General features: G+C 36.3%; 1 long non-coding RNA gene across 1 annotated transcript; it reads right to left on the bottom strand.

Moving 5' to 3' along the window:
- Positions 1–4219: 4219 nt before the first annotated feature.
- On the bottom strand, positions 4220–16294 carry LOC103878956. The gene is made up of 3 exons (XR_639335.4): positions 16239–16294; positions 9919–10040; positions 4220–4298 (listed from the first exon to the last, which is right to left on the bottom strand). It is a non-coding gene; the product is annotated as an uncharacterized LOC103878956 (long non-coding RNA).
- Between the last annotated feature and the right edge of the window lie 86 nt (positions 16295–16380).

Raw genomic sequence — 16380 nt, 5'->3', positions numbered from 1 at the left:
CCCACAGACCCATGAAAGCCAAATCACCACTCTCTGGTTTGCAATATTGCTGGCACCAACCAACTCACCTTTTAACAAACCAACGTGGAAAACTTCCAGTGCATCTGCCACTCTAATTTATACTTTAGAGGATAAGGCTGACTGGAAAGGCCATGGAAATGACTAAATTTATTCCCATTTGTTCAATTACAGTGTCCCTTTTAGAAAAGTAGTTTTGTTGTTCAAGATTTGAGTATTCACGCTTGTTCCTGGAAGAGGCGTATACTGTCCATAAGTCTAGCAACATGAAAGCAGTTAACACTTTGACAACATCTGCAGATTATCCCCTAAACAATTTTTCTAAAGAAGTATAAGTCAGAAAGTCTGCATGTCAAAGACCACACTGCTTTGAAGATTCTGCTTTTCTATTTATGACCAAAAGTTCATTGGTAAGAGGGTAAACTGTCCATTTTCTTCTAATCCTTTCCTCATCCCATTCATTTTAGATGTATGACCACCTTCCTGCTAAAAATGAGATGACTCATGTTATTTCTCCATCTTCTTGCTTATAATGAGCCTGTTTTCTAGCCATGTAAGGTAAGAGCAAGTTAGGCCCTTTGGGAAGCGGAATTAATGCTTTTAGGTCAACAATCTCTCAAAAAGTATAATCAAGCAGCAATTCACCAAGGATTGTACATAATAACAACTTCGTAAGTGTACCGAATAGCTACAGAAGAGTTAATTCTTCTGAAAAAGGAGAGGAGAAGAAAAACATTCAAGATAACTATATCAAGTCTTTGCCAGGCATTTTCACATACATTAATGTATTTATTCCATAACAATACTAGAAAATATGTGGGATTATCTCTATTTCTGTTTGAGAAAGTGGAATTTCAGATGGAATATGAACCCAGGGCCAATAAGTAAAAAATCATAGTTATAAGCATGCAAATTTGACTACAAAGCTTTTTATCCTCTTCTTAATGCACTGTGATAATCTGAATTTTCGTTTTACAAAATTCTGCATTGATCATTGTGATAACAACACTTATCGAATATTTAGTCTGGATCAGGCATTATGCCAAGTACTTCACATGCATTATCCCATTTAATTCTCATAACAAACCCTTCACATTATCTTTATTTTGGAGATGAAGAAATAGAGCTAGTAAGGAGTACAGTTTCTATTTTCTTCTCTACACTGTAACCAGAGATTTTTTTAAAAATGAAAATCTGGGCCGGGCGCGGTGGCTCACGCTTGTAATCCCAGCACTTTGGGAGGCCGAGGCGGGCGGATCACAAGGTCAGGAGATCGAGACCATGGTGAAACCCCGTCTCTACTAAAAATAGAAAAAATTAGCCGGGCACAGTGGCGGGCGCCTGTAGTCCCAGCTACTCGGGAGGCTGAGGCAGGAGAATGGCGTGAACCTGGGAGGCGCAGCTTGCAGTGAGCTGAGATTGCGCCACTGCACTCCAGCCTGGGCGACAGAGCGAGACTCCGTCTCAAAAAAAAAAAAAAAAGAAAATCTGATTATATCATTGTCTTGGGTGAAATGTTTCAGGGGCTTTCCCTTCTCACCAGTATTGTGTGGTTCGACCCCAGCTGGCTCTCCAACCCCGTTTTGCTTCACTTCTCCCCCCAGCATTTTGCACTGCAGCCACCCTTGTCTTATAGTGGGGTTCCCTCTTGCAAGAACGTCCGCCTCCCCACCACTCTGCCACTCTATTCACTGGGTTAACTCATTTTTCAATTCTCAAAACATTGTTACAGAAATTGTCCAGGTCCAACACAGAACGAAGACCATCTACTTTTATTTTATAGCATTACTCACAGTATAGAACTGTCATTATTTTGATTACTGTAAGATCCATGAAGACAGGGGCTATCTTTGTTTTTATCATTATTCCTAGTGCCAAGCACATTTCTTGGCACTTAGAGGATATATAATGTTTGTTAAATAAATAAATGACTAGAACTGAAAGTAATTTTTGGTAGACTACAAAGCTGTTATCAATAAGATATATTGATAGAGAAAACATCTGTGCACCAGGGTGGTATATGAAGCATTACACATTTTATTTTCTTTTTCTTAAATCCAGTCATCCTACCCCATTTGAGCAATAAGGAATTTAGGTCATCTATGTTCTAGTTGGGAAGAAAAAATGGTTCCTTGAAGAAGCTATAGTATTTAACGTTGCAACATTGGTTGTTCACTTCTAAAAGCTACAACCAGGTGTAAGAAAGGAATGACCCAGAAAGAAGAATCCATTGGCTTACTGAGATTAGAGAAGGGCCTCTAAATTAATGGTAAAGTTGGGAGAGTTTGGCCACTAAGAGAATTAGATACCAGTATGGATTGCTCTGCATTCACCTCCAAACACTTGGGAGAAGATGATTAAACATTTTAGGTCATGAGGATTGAGAAAAGAGGAGACGATTATTAGTTTACAAACTGTCACAGTTGCCTAGGAAACTGTAAGTATGGCAGAAGAAGACTTGTGTCACTCCAGGCAGAGAAAGTAGAGATGACTGGATGGGTGACTAGGCAGGTGGGCCTGAATGCAACCTTAGAGAGAGTGCTGTAGTCGGGGGCAAACACTTAATATGTTTCCATGGGCCCCAGAAAAGCAAGGATAATACCGAGAATTGATGGTCTGAAGAACTTTCACAGACATGACACAGATGGAAGCATGCGTTGTTCAAGTTGGAGGCCAGATGGGGGACATAACAGTCTCTGGATTCCAGCAGGGGAGAGTGAAAACAGCTGAATGACAGTGGTGGAGATGAGCATAGCCATGATGGAATGATTGAATAGCCAGTGATGGAATGATTGGGCCTCTCAGTGACAGCGGCCCAGGACAGATCAAAACTAAGAAATATACCCCACCTAACCCACCGTACCCCAGAAAAAGCAGGAGAAAGATTATCTTAAGCTTGGCTGAGTTTAATTCTAGATAATAAAATAAGTTTATCTGGAAGTGGCTGGAGAATGTTTCTTTCTCTCAGGGAAAATGAAGTATGGAGGTAGAAATTATGTTTAATTATAGGAAAAAATATGTATATAAAATTTTACATACCTGAATGTGTGGTTCTTGAGAAATGGCATCTCCTGCAACTCTATTATACTTTTCTTTTTCAAACACATTTTACAACAATTAAATGGCCATGGATTTTGGGTTGTATGAAATCAATGTGGCTAAAACATAGGCTACCCTTCTCTAAGTCCCGAAGGAAATATAATTTGCCTTCAGTTCCCAGAATCAGTAAATTCTGTGGTGGTGATTGCCTTCTTCCATTATATCAATAAGACAGTAGCCACTGCATAATTCATATGAAACAAGTTATTCAGCCCTCAAATGTAAATTGCTCACAGAAAAGGAGAAATACCACTTTTTATTATTGTTCCATATAATCTGGTATTATTGCATTGACGATAAACTGCCTCAAATTCCAATTTACCAAACCAGAATACTCTAATAAAAGCAAGATCTGTCAGGTGGCCAGATTTAGCCTTTTCATTACTTTGGATCACTGGCAAATACAAAAATTTTCTAATATAGTAATGTTTTCATTTCACATTCTGTTCTGAACTGTAACTAGGGAAAAGTACAGGACTTCTATATCCAGTTTTACCATTTGGGATGTTGTCCATTTTGTTGTTTACTTTTTCAAATGTTTCCTCAAAACATAAATGACCTTTTGAGAGCAGAGTCTGGATTTCTGATATTTTGTCGAATGCTCCTTGAACATATCTCAGCTTCTTCAAGGTATAAGATGCTTTTTGAGGCTGTTTGGCAGAATAGGTACATTATTTTTATGTCAGACAATAATTCCTTGATTCTGCTTCATTTAATTACTTATGAACTTTGTATAATGAGTACATAATATTAAAGGAAAAAAAAGTTTGCCTTTTTTCTTTCTTCCCCATTAAGAATCCATCTAATTTTTCATTTGAGAGTGACTTGGGATTCTCTCTCCTTCTGTTCTCCTTTTTAGGAGGGGAAGGGAGTGGCATAAAGTAGTTTTATTCAAACTAGAACATTTGTTCTACATTTCATTTTATTACAATTTCCTCCAACCAGCAATGAGGATAATACGTTGTAATACACCATTAATAAATAATAAAGACACTTTAAGTTCAAAAGCTGATAAATATCCTTTAGGTAATGCTACTTTTAAGCCTGGGTTATCTGCTGTGAGAGTCTCCATTGATCATGTTAACAGGATAATTTCCAAATAGTTGTTGTACAGATGCACTGCCAGATTGAGCATGTTGGGCTCTTAAAGATTGATCCAGATTTTTATTTCATGTAAATGACTGAGAAGAACAATGGTAGAGAAATCAAAATTACTTACACTGTTAAATTTTACCCAATTTTGGCCCCTGATGAAAGAGATTCATCACCAAAATCAATTGAGACAAACTTAGAAAAATATTTCTTTTTAATTTTTTTGTTATAGTTGGTAGAAAACTTGTTGGTTTTCTATTTTAAAATGTTAAATGCTAATTCTAATATTTATATTTAATGATTGCATTGAGCAGGAAGTATTTTACAAACTATATAAAGTGTAAGGGAGAAGCATCTTATGTGATTGATCGTACACTGTCAGCTAAAAGTGAAAATTAGATATACTCAAAATTATCCCTGAAAACCCTTTACATCTCAGATTTATCACTCCAGACATCTTTTCTGTATTCCAATCTCATATAGTCAACTGCCTGCATCTCCACTTACATATCTAATAAACAACCAAATCTTCCTATTTCCCAAATGAAATCCCTCACTCTGCCTTCTCAAATCTGCTCTGCCTTTCCAAACTCATCATGGGAAGTCCATTGTTTTCAGTTGTTCAGATAGAAATTTGAGTCATCCTGAACTCTTACTTTCCTCTCAAACTTCATACACAATTAGTCAAAAGATCTCTGTGGTTTGACGTTCAAAATATATTTAGAATTTGACCTATTTTCACCACCTGCACTGGTTACCACTCTGCAGCAGCATCTTTCATGGGGTTATTGCAATAGTCTCCTCATTGGCCTTTTGCTTCTGCTCCTTCAGTGTATTGTCAACATTGCAGTTGAAATGATCCTTTTAAAATATGAAGAGAGTCAAGTCATTCTTCTTTCCAAAATCTGTGATGTCTTCCTGATTCACTCCTAGTAAAAACAGCTTTACTCTGAGTTTCAAGACTCTACATGACTTGCCCCCTTTACATTCCCATTAACTCTATTAACTCCCTGGCTTCTCTCTCCCTCACTCATTTCCCTCTAACCACACAGGGCCTCAAGGTGTCCCTTAAGCAACCTAGGAGTGCCCTTTTCTTGGAACTTTTGCATTAAAAGTTTCCACTGTCTGGAAAATTCTTCCTCTGTATAGGTGCATGGGTAACTTTTTTACCTCATTCAAATCTTTGCTCAGAAACCTTCCAATGAGTCTTACCTTATCCACCCTATTTGAAGTTGCAGTCTACCCATTTGCCTGGCCCTCTGCCATGGTACAGTTGACTACCTTTACTCTTTTATTTTTTTCTTAGCACCTAGAGCTTTTTAACATACTATATAATTTACTTATTATGTTGTCTATCTGTCTTTCCATGTTAGAATATAAGCTCCACAAATGTGAGGATTTTCGCTGTTTACTTGCAAGCACATAATAAGGTCTTAAAAGCATGTATTCAATAAATAAGTAATTAAGATTAATCAGAACTGAATTATTGAAAAGTCAAGATGAATTATATTATCATATTCTTATATTTTAGCTTTGGCTTTGCTTTTCCTTGCATATCGGAGAATAAGGTTTAGTTAAAAGGGTTGCACCAGCACCCCACCCCTTCATCTTAACCCAGTCAAGAAATGAATACCTGGATACTTTTCTGGTTGGTCTGTTGGACTTGTCCCTTGCATGGATATGGGTGTCTTCAAGACAGTAGTAGGATGGAAGACCATGACTAAGATGCAATTTTCCATAAGACAAAATACTTAAGATTCTCATGATTAAATCAATGAGAAGAGGGATGTTACATGTGTGTTATAGCTGAATAAGTTCAAAATGCAGAAGTTTTTCAAAATTAGAAAAGTGCCCGGAGGGAGCAAGAAGAATACCATCCTTAAGAGCAAATCTTGAGAAACATGAGATAAAATAAACAGTTACTATTAAAGAGAAACATGCAGGGTAAAGCCAGGCTTTGGCTAGGACAAGATGTTTTTGAGATTGGACACACATCTCCTGCCATGGCATAGTGACTAATACCAAAGTGGGGGAGTTTGCGAAACAAGTGTAAATTGAAGGAAGATGTTGTTTCTTCTATTCAAATGAAAAATGCTGAGTTTGAGTTTCATCAGGGAAAAAGTCATGGTTTATGCCAGGATGTTGGGTGTAGATCATACTGTAAGGCAGACAGTTTACAATTCTTTAGAGGTGATCGTTCTTTACACTTGGAGTCCAAACAGAACATGACATGTGACTGAATAACAGTCTTCAGGTCTCACAGGATATTTGTTGGAGCTTCATGAAGCCTATTTAATTTCTGTCCCTTTTATTATTCATATATTCAACTGGAACATGGTATAGGACACATGTCTGCATTGCACTAAATTGCTGTACAGCACTTTGGAAAATGCCACTTTATTTGTAGCTATAATTAAGTTCAAAGGGATATTTTTGTATTAAGACTTGAAGGAAAAGACATTCAAAACTTTTAAAAATAAAATCATACTCTCATTATAAGAAGTAGGCTAACTAGACTACATCAAACATTTATTAGTAGGTCAGTACTTGGGAAAAATACTCTTTTTATTTCTTGCCATGCTCTGATGCTTTTATACATTAAAGAAAAACTTCCTCATTTTCATTCTGTCATCAGAACATCTGTTTTGTATGGAAACTAATCAGCCTATGAATATTCCATAAAATATGGAACCAGGTTATTTAAAATGTGCTTATGGTGTGTACTACTCATAGGTAATTTTACATTAAAATTAGTTAAATGTTTCAGTTAATAGTGATCTATTAACTTGACAAATTACACATTGGGATTTCATGTATGCCAATATATTAAAAATGATTTGAGGAGCTTCCAGGTCGGTGAACACTTTGAGGTGCTGGGAGGATGGTACACCGCTGAGAGAGCACGGAAGGTCAACAATCCCCCTTCCTTGGCCTGTACATCTCTTCCATTGAGCTGTTCCTGAATTGTCAACTTTCCACTCTGTGGAACATGACTATTTGGTTCATTAGAGAAAGAACCATAACAGAAAAAAAAATGCAAACACATGCCAGAACTTTTTACTTTAATTATTAGTATTATAGTGCAATCTTTGATATAATGTATGTTTTACTTGAAAAGAAAATGCGCAATAAAATGAGAATGACACTTTATACCTAAAATAGTTAAGAAAAGATAAATGAAAAGTTCAGGAAAGCTTAGATTTATTTTACTGTAAAGTCAAATGTATTTTCTTTATTCTTCCCTTCATTTCATTGTATTTTATACCAAGTTCCCCTTTTATAAGATGCAAGGTATACTTTTTTTCTATTACGGTCCTGTATATCCAGTAGAGAGAAGTGTGATAAACTCCCCTAAAATACTCTGAAATTCTCCCATATGCATAAATTATTACCATTATTACTATCATTATTATACATTATACATTATTACTATTTTTAATTTCCATTTCTGTGGGTAAATAGTAAAGATATATGTGTATATATATGGGGTTCAGGAGATGTTTTGATACTGGCATGCAATATGTAATAATTTCATAAGGTAAAGTGGGGTATCTATTCCCTCAAGCATTTATTCTTTGTGTTACAATCCAATTGTATTCTTTTAGTTATTTTAAACCAAGGGTCCCCAATCCCCAGGCCGCAGATGGGTACTGTCCATGGTCTGTTAGGAACCAGGCGGCACAGCAGGAGGTCAGCAGAGGGCCAGCTGGCATTACTGCCTGAGCTCCGCCTCCTCACAGAGACACGTGAAAACACTCTTGAGAACTGTGCATGCTAGGGATCTAGGTTGTATGTCCCTTATGATAATCTAACTAACGTCTGATGGTCTGAGGTAGAACAGTTTGATCCTAAAACCATCCCCCCATGAAACTAGTCCCTGGTGCCAAAAAGGTTAGGGACTGCTGTTTTAGATTGTACAAATAAATTATTATTGAATATATTTTATATATTCAATATATATATTATTGAATATAGTCACCTTTTTGTGTTATCAAATACTAGTTCTTATTCATTCTTTCTATTTTTTTGTACCCATTAACTATTCCCATCTCCCCATCCCACCTCCCCACTACCCTTCCCAGTCTCTTGTAACCATCCTTCTCCTCTCTATCTCCATGAATTCAATTGTTTTGATTTTTAGATTCTACAAATAAGTGAGAATCAGAAATTATTTTTCTTATAAGTAGCATCCTTGATTATTTAAAAATACTTCTACATTGTGAAAACACAATGAAATTATCTAGATATACATCAACTAAGTGATATCACAACAAAGTGTCCTTAAAAATATATATGTCAAAAAGAGAGAAAGATTTGCTATCACAGTAGTCTCAATAGCTAATCTAAATACCTACACAGGAAAACTTATGGTATCTTGTTTCATATAACTGTTTAATTCTGTTTGCAGTGAAGAACTGAGGTGGTTTTAAAATACTGAAATATGTTAATCTCAAAGCCATTTACTCTGAAGAAACTTTTTATTGGATTTAATGATTTAGAACCAAATTATATACTGTAGGCATGCAATAAACATAGATTTTCTATTTTATGGACATATTTCAGAAAGGGAAATGGTATTTTTATTTTTGAGGTACTTTTTCTGCTATCAAAAGTAGCCCAGAAAGGTAAGCAAAGTTATGAATGAATAATGAGAGCCTCTAGAATTAACTTTTTTCCATTTATTTATTTATTTATTTATTTATTTATTTATTTATTTAACTTTAAGTTCTAGGGTACATGTGCACAATGTGCAGGTTTGTTACATAGTAAACATGTACCATGTTGGCTTACCGTACCCATTAACTCATCATTTACATTAGGTATTTCTCCTAATGCTATCCCTCCCCCAGCCCCCCACCCACCAACAGACCCTGGTGTGTGATGTTCTCTACCCTGTGTCCGTGTGTTCTCATTGTGCAGTTCCTACCTATGAGTGAGAACATGCAATGTTTGGTTTTCTGTCCTTGTGATAGATTGCTGAGAATGATGGTTTCCAGCTTCATCCATGTCCCTGCAAAGGACATGAACTCATCCTTTTTTATGGCTGCATAGTATTCCATGTGGAATGAACTTTTTTTGGTTATCTTTAAAATGCAGATTGACAATAAAGTAACTAGATCAGTGAGTATGAATGTCCTGGCAAACAAAAATTACTTATAATAGAACATGTACTTTAAGTTGTCAGGTAATGATATTGAGGATTTATAATGGTATAGCCAATGTCTGCCATTGTTATCAGATGCTAGGCATGAGCTAGATGAAATGGGTTTAGAGGTGTAGTATATGAAGCTACTGGCTAACTGAGCTCTCTTAACATAATATTGTAATGATAAATAATTTTATAATCATCCAAATGTCTGTTAATTTTATTATATTGTTACCTCAACAGTATCTCTTTCAGTGTTTGCAATTATGGCACATAGAGAGCTACAGATGAATTATAGTACTAGTTGATCTAATGAAAAACAAATCTTTTCTAGCTTTTTCTTAATAATTATGAGCCGTGTAACACATGCAGAATCCCTCATTCTGGTCTTGTGAAGGCATCACAAACTAATCAATGTGCTGATGCTCAGTTTAAAGTACAGAATCTACTTTCATGTACTTCCTGCCCACTGCAGATAGTTTGGGCTATTTGGCTTGTTTTGGCCAATAAGCTGTGAAAAGAAGTGGTATCTATTACCTAGACACTAAAGCAGAGAATATTACCTGAATTGTCAGCTGTGTCCCTCCTGGAAGGCGGGAGGAGATTCCATCATCCAGGTGGTGCAGTTACAGTTTGCTGGAGTCTCTGTCAGCCTATGTCCTATCCTATGAAACTCCTCTCACTCCTGCAATTTGATTTAAGGATCTATCTTGGCTAATGCAAGTACAATTTACAATAACAACAAAAACAAATGCTGGTAAATGTTAAGTAGTAAGGAACACATATATTCACAATTACTTCAAAACTTAGATTGCTAGTCTATAGAGAACAGTTTGTGTAAAGGCATAGAGTCATGAAGTGACATGATTGCTAGGGGAACTGCTGCTGGACTGCACTGAGTAGAGCATGTAATTGTTGGGGAGTCATGGCAAGGTATTAAGTAACTCATAGGTTTGCCTAGCTATGCTGTATGTGTTTACATTTGTAACGAAATTAAGAGAGCCCATATCATTCAAACTCTTAAAGAAAACCCGAATGAGAACTTCAAAATAGTAATCACTCATTGGTTGTGATGATGATTTACAAGAACTTTTCAACCAGCTTTCTATGTTACTTCTGACCTCCAAGTATAATAGCTAATGACCCTGTAGTGCATAAGGTCACAATGTCCACATAACTATTTCTTCTAGGCCAATAATTGTCAATCTTGCCTAGACATAAGAAATCCCTGGAAGTCGATAAAAAATCCAGGATGCCAAAGCCACACTAAAGACTGATTAAATCAGAATCTCTAGGAGAGGACATAGTCATCTATATTTCTAGAAAGGAGAAACATACTATTATATCATATATGCTTCTTCATCTTTGATATGCATAAAAATTACAGAAGTCATTATTTCCACCTTAGTAATAACTTTCTACTGGCTTCTGGGTATGTGGTATGTTGTCATTTCTAATGACCAAGTTTCCTTGAATGATTTAACTGCCTTTTTCTTACGAGCGTTATTTGAAAAGAATAGGAATACCTCTGGGGAAATCTTAAAAATTCCAGATCTCAGTGTTTCAAGGGCTAGATTAGAGTTTTCCCAGGTTTTGATCCATTTATTTACTTCCTCAAGGCCTTAGCTAGACGAGGAAAGTGCCATGTGGGAGCTGACATTCAGATAAAATCACTACATGTGTTTGTTTGAAGGTAATTATTGAAGTAAACACAGTTGACATTATTCCAGTGTGCCAGGTGCAGGATATGTGTATGTACAAATGTGTGTGTCTTGGGAACAACAATACATCCTTGGTGTATTAAAGAATTGGAAAAGAAAAATACTTGATATTTACACAGTGGGAAAAAAAATTTGAAGCTTTTGCATCTTTATGAAGTCTTTGCAAAGCCTGAATTTGTTGGCACAAGTAAATTCCATCTGTTGCTCTTAAAGAAAAACTGACTTGCGCTTTATTATTTGGAAAGATATGGGTGAAAGAAATTTACATATAAGTGTTTGATATGGTTTGGCTCTGTGTCCCCACCCAAATCTCATCTTGAATGGTAGTTCCCATAATCTCATTCTTTCTCTTGCTGCCCTGTGAAGAGGTACCTTCCGCTATAATTGTAAGTTTCCTGAGGCTTCTCCAGCCATGCAGAACTGTGAGTCAATTAAACCTCTTTTCTTTATAAATTACCCAGTCTTGAGTATTTCTTCATAGCAGCCTGAGAAAGGACTAATACAGTATTTACATAAATATGTATTTATATTTATGTAGATAGGATCTCAGACTGTGCACATGTCAATACATGTTCTCAAGTAATCACCTTCATGAACTACTGACATGCACCATGTTCTTATTCCTAACATTCCTTAAACACAGCATATTGTCGGTGAGTAAACCGTGAACCTTGCAGCTAGACTAGCTGAGTCTGAATCCCAGCCACACCACTTATTAGTTGCATGACTGTGAAATTTCCTCAACATCCCTGTGTCTCAATTTCTTTATCCTTAAAGTGGGGAATGATAGTCACAGTACTTACTTTCTTTTCTCCTTTCCTTTTCCTTTTCCCTTTCCTTTCCTTTTCCCTTTCCTTTCCTTTTCCCTTTCCTTTCCTTTCCTTTCCCCTCCTTTCCTTTCCTTTCCTTTCCTTTCCCTTTTCCTTTTCCTTTTCCTTTTCCTTTTTCTTTTCCTTTTCCTTTTCCTTTTCCTTTCCTTTTACTTCCCGGGTTCAAGTGATTCTTCTGCCTCAGCCTCCTGAGTAGCTGGGACTACGGGTATGCACCACCACACCCAGCTAATTTTGGTATTTTTAGTAGAGATGGGGTTTCACCATGTTCACCAGGATGGTCTCGATCTCTTGACCTCGTGATCCGCCTGCCTCAGGCTCCCAAAGTGCTGGGATTACAGGCGTGAGCCACCATGCCTGGCCAGTACTTACTTTCATAGTATGGTGTGAGGCATAAATTAGGTAATACATTTAAAGTGCTTAGAACAGGGCCTGGCACATAGATGATGCTAAAAAAATTGTTTTTCTATTCTGAAATAATTAAAATATTGTATAAGACAAGTCCATAATGTATATAAATAACTTTATATTAAAAACTATTGTGTAGATTGTATTATAAAAACTATTGTGTAGATCATATGGAGACAAGAATTCCTAGATTACCTTTATCCTCTAAACGCATTTTCTTTGTACACACATTGATCCTGAAGCTTCATGCAGTTTTATGATTTTTGCCTCATGACTTTCACACTGTTGGAAACCCCACAGAATATTTGTATCTGGTGTGTTCCATGAAACCTCCTCTCTGCCTGTTCAGTTTCCTAGTTGCTTCAGTTGTGAAACCTTGGCAGTTTCCAACTGAGGATTTATGTTATGATTTGTTGACTCTGGTTATGTTATCTGGTTTTCCTTTACTGTGGTTATATGTCTATTAAACCTTACTGAGTCTGCGGGGAGAGGTGTAGGGATATTCATTGCACTAGAGGAGCCTATTATGTGGTCTTCAATTACTGAAGTCTTGGTTGTGTGTTTCTGAAGATTTATCTACATAGATAGTTGGTGGCTAAAAAAGAAAATGATACCTGCCACATATCTGCTTTCTTGTGCTTTTCACTCACAGTTTACCACTTATCAAAATGTACATGCCTCATTCTTTTACAGACCAACTGGTGACTAACTATCCTGAGAGATGTTGCCTTTAAATGAGACCTTTAGATACCAAATATCATAATTCAATGAAGTGAACATCTAATGAAATGCTGGGTGTCTTGGCATAGGGATGAAGCCAAAAAATCTAAGGCATTGCTATCAAGCTTTCCTGGTTACCTCTACTAAAAATCTGCCGGTTTATGTGAGAAGACTATTTTGCTCTAAGGTTTTGCCCACAAGGTAATGAGCAGAACTTTAAAAGTACGTGTTTTCTGGAATTATTTCAAAAGTATATTTATAAGGACTTGAACTAGAAATAGAAGAGCCACAGTGTGCCAGTGAGCACAGTTTCTGTAAAACAATTCAACTAAGAGACTTTTAAAAAAAATCATAGCCATTTAATGTGTCATCAGCTGAAAGAAGTCACCTACTAATCTTGTCATTTAACACTGTGAATTAAGGTAATGGTGCCGGCTTTAATGGATTTATAAATAGGCTGACTTTCCACTAATGGATGTTTTATATCAGCATCACATTTAGAATTTTAGTCAATCAGAGTTTCTTTTGCTACTTGCTCATAGAAAGTAAAAGGAACATGTCAAAGATAGAGATTAATTGTGGCTAACTCAAGGTTGTTTCATTTACGCTCAATGAGAATTTCCTCTGATAGGAAGGGATGCAGCAAGTTAAGGCAGTCTCTCTCTATGTGATGCTTAAAACAAAAAGTCAACCTAGTAAGGGGAAATCACAGTTGTTTTTAGCTGGAAAATTCTATCATTTAATTATTTTTTAAGGTAACTGGCTTAAAAGAGGTATGAAATAGGGGGCATGAGTAAAATGCTAATGTTATGGCATCTAAAAGCCTATATTTTAATTCAGCTTATACCATTTGTATCTTCCAATCAAATTCCATGAATTCTTACTAGTCCTCAGATTTCTCATTTATCAGAAAATTATTAATCACATGTTAAACACTTCCTAAATCTCAGTGTGGTAAACGGTTGCCTGGTTATCAGTTGCAGAATGGTTCAAGGTTCATGCCATTTTTGCCATTGTTTGCTTTTAATTGCACCTAACTTACTGTCATCAAATAGGACGGGACTATAAAACAGGTAGTATATCATTAGAAGACAATTCCCCTTGGGTCTCTTGCATTTCTGCATGTCTTGAGAGTTAAGTACTGACCGCTTTTGTTCCGGGCTATTTTTTCAGTATGCCTATAGTAAACAGCCTAGGAAGACAGAGACAGTGTCTCCCTCTGGAGCAAAGAATAGGCATTCTCATTGTTCCTTTTAAAAGGCTTAGTTTCACTATTTTCAGTTTTTTTCTTCTGCAGTACAACCTCCTTCATGTGCAGATGTCACCTGAGCCTCTTTATGTCGCTTTGTGGGAATTGGAGCTTGGGGAAGCAGTGCAAATGCTGACATTCTGGCTACTGCTATTGCTGTAATAAACTATCTTTTGTCTCTGACCCAAGATACTCATATTCTGCCAGCATCCATAGAACTGTAGCAGGCTAACTTGTTAGCTTGTAAGTAGGGTAAAATATCAGACCCTTCACAATTCTTGACCATTCAAAAACCCTCCGCTTGACTCTTCTCATAATATTCAATTAATATGATTATTTTAGTTTTCTCTTTCACATTCTTTAGTTTGAAATCTGCGATTAGCCAGTTATCCTCACTGAGCCTCAGTTTACTTATCTGCACAATGAGGATAATTATGACCTTGTCTTATGGCCTATTTGGAGAATTAAATGAAATAATACATGTAAGAAAATTTTGTGTAAAGCATTGCACTACTTTTAGTAATTTTAATGATTCATTCTGTAGCTTACATTAAGATTTCTGTTGTAATGTATTATTGCTCACTGACATGCTAAAAAATAATTATAATCTGTCGTCAGGACACTCTAAAGCATCCTCGTGAAGTTAAAAAAATAGGAACAGAATTTTTTCTCTTCATGTTTCAGTTGGAAAAGGAAGACAAAGAAATGTTAAAATGGTTTTCTATAGTTTCACAGGTTTTAGGACTCAGGTATCTTAGGAAGCAGACAAAATCCATGCATGGAAATCTATAGATGTTTCTATCCATGAAACGTTATTTTTAAAATTTCCTTAGCATAAATTAGAACATTGAATCGTAACCATGGGAAATTCTCTTAAAAGTGAAAAGCTGATATTACTGGACACTTTCACATAGGAATATATTGTCTTTGATATCTTTATAAAATAGCTAAAAACATTTGTAATTATTAAAAATAGCAAACTGAACTGGATGGACACATACTAAATAACATAGAGTCAGAAGCAGAATAAAACCCAGTTAACTAGCATCCCTTATGGTTTTTATCTTACCTAACTGTAGCTCTGCCATAAGGCATTGCATATTTCCAAAGGTTCAGGGATGGGTGATGAAAGGTAGGACAGTGAGTCATGAAAGAAAGGAAAAATCCAGGACCCTAGTATGTGTGACTTATCCCAGGGAGTCATTTTTCATGAATCCATTGGCGCTAGGTTGATTTTCTATAAGTAATTCCTAATCATGGACATCTTGTTAAGAACATTCAATAGATAAGATCTTCCCTCATAGCAAATATCATTCCGGCATTTGCTCCAAGGTCCAGTTATCTTCTTGGCAGGGAGATTAGATCAATCATCTGCTTTCTTTTCCTTCCTGCAAAGACTTCGTATGGTGTACACAGCAAATCTATCTCAAACCAAATGTGTTAACTCTTTTCTCTCCAAGTACATAGAACTAATCTGGATGTCTTTGTTAAGCCTTTACTGAACATTTTGTATGTATTATCTCGTTTCATCATAGAAATAACTCGGCAAGTTTGGGGATACTATTCAATGTTTGCAAAGAGAAAATTGAACTTCAGAGGACCAAATTTTCTCCAAGTTTACATAGATTTAAGCGTTGCAATCAAGACGTGATTAAGATCTCACTTAAGATGTGGTCCATGCATTTTACATGTATCTTATGTCTCTCAAACCTCAGATACTTACCCACATATGTATTATCCATGTATTGGGAAGTTGGTCTTCTATAACCTGTGTCTGGGGGTGATTTAGTTTTCCAAAAGCAGTGATTGCTCTGACAAAAACTATCCTCTGGTTTGAGAGAGCAGATGCTCCAATATTTTCCAGAGACCCTTCTTTAGTGGAACTGAAATGTACAGAAAGTAAGTCTAGTGGCATAGAAATGCTAGATTCTGCCCACACACCTTATTTCACTTACCTCTGGACTCACTTGAACTAAAATGGCAGTTACAAAGATATGAAACTCGAAAGTTCTTGGATCAAGAAAAGAATGACTTGTGAGTACTTAGAGACTAATAGAACTCCACTTGTGCATTCTGACCAAACTCTAAATTCCAATA

Source organism: Papio anubis, chromosome 1 (genome assembly GCF_008728515.1).
Source record: "Papio anubis isolate 15944 chromosome 1, Panubis1.0, whole genome shotgun sequence".
In the NCBI taxonomy this organism is placed as follows: domain Eukaryota; kingdom Metazoa; phylum Chordata; class Mammalia; order Primates; family Cercopithecidae; genus Papio; species Papio anubis.
This window is presented reverse-complemented; position numbering and strand designations above follow the sequence as displayed.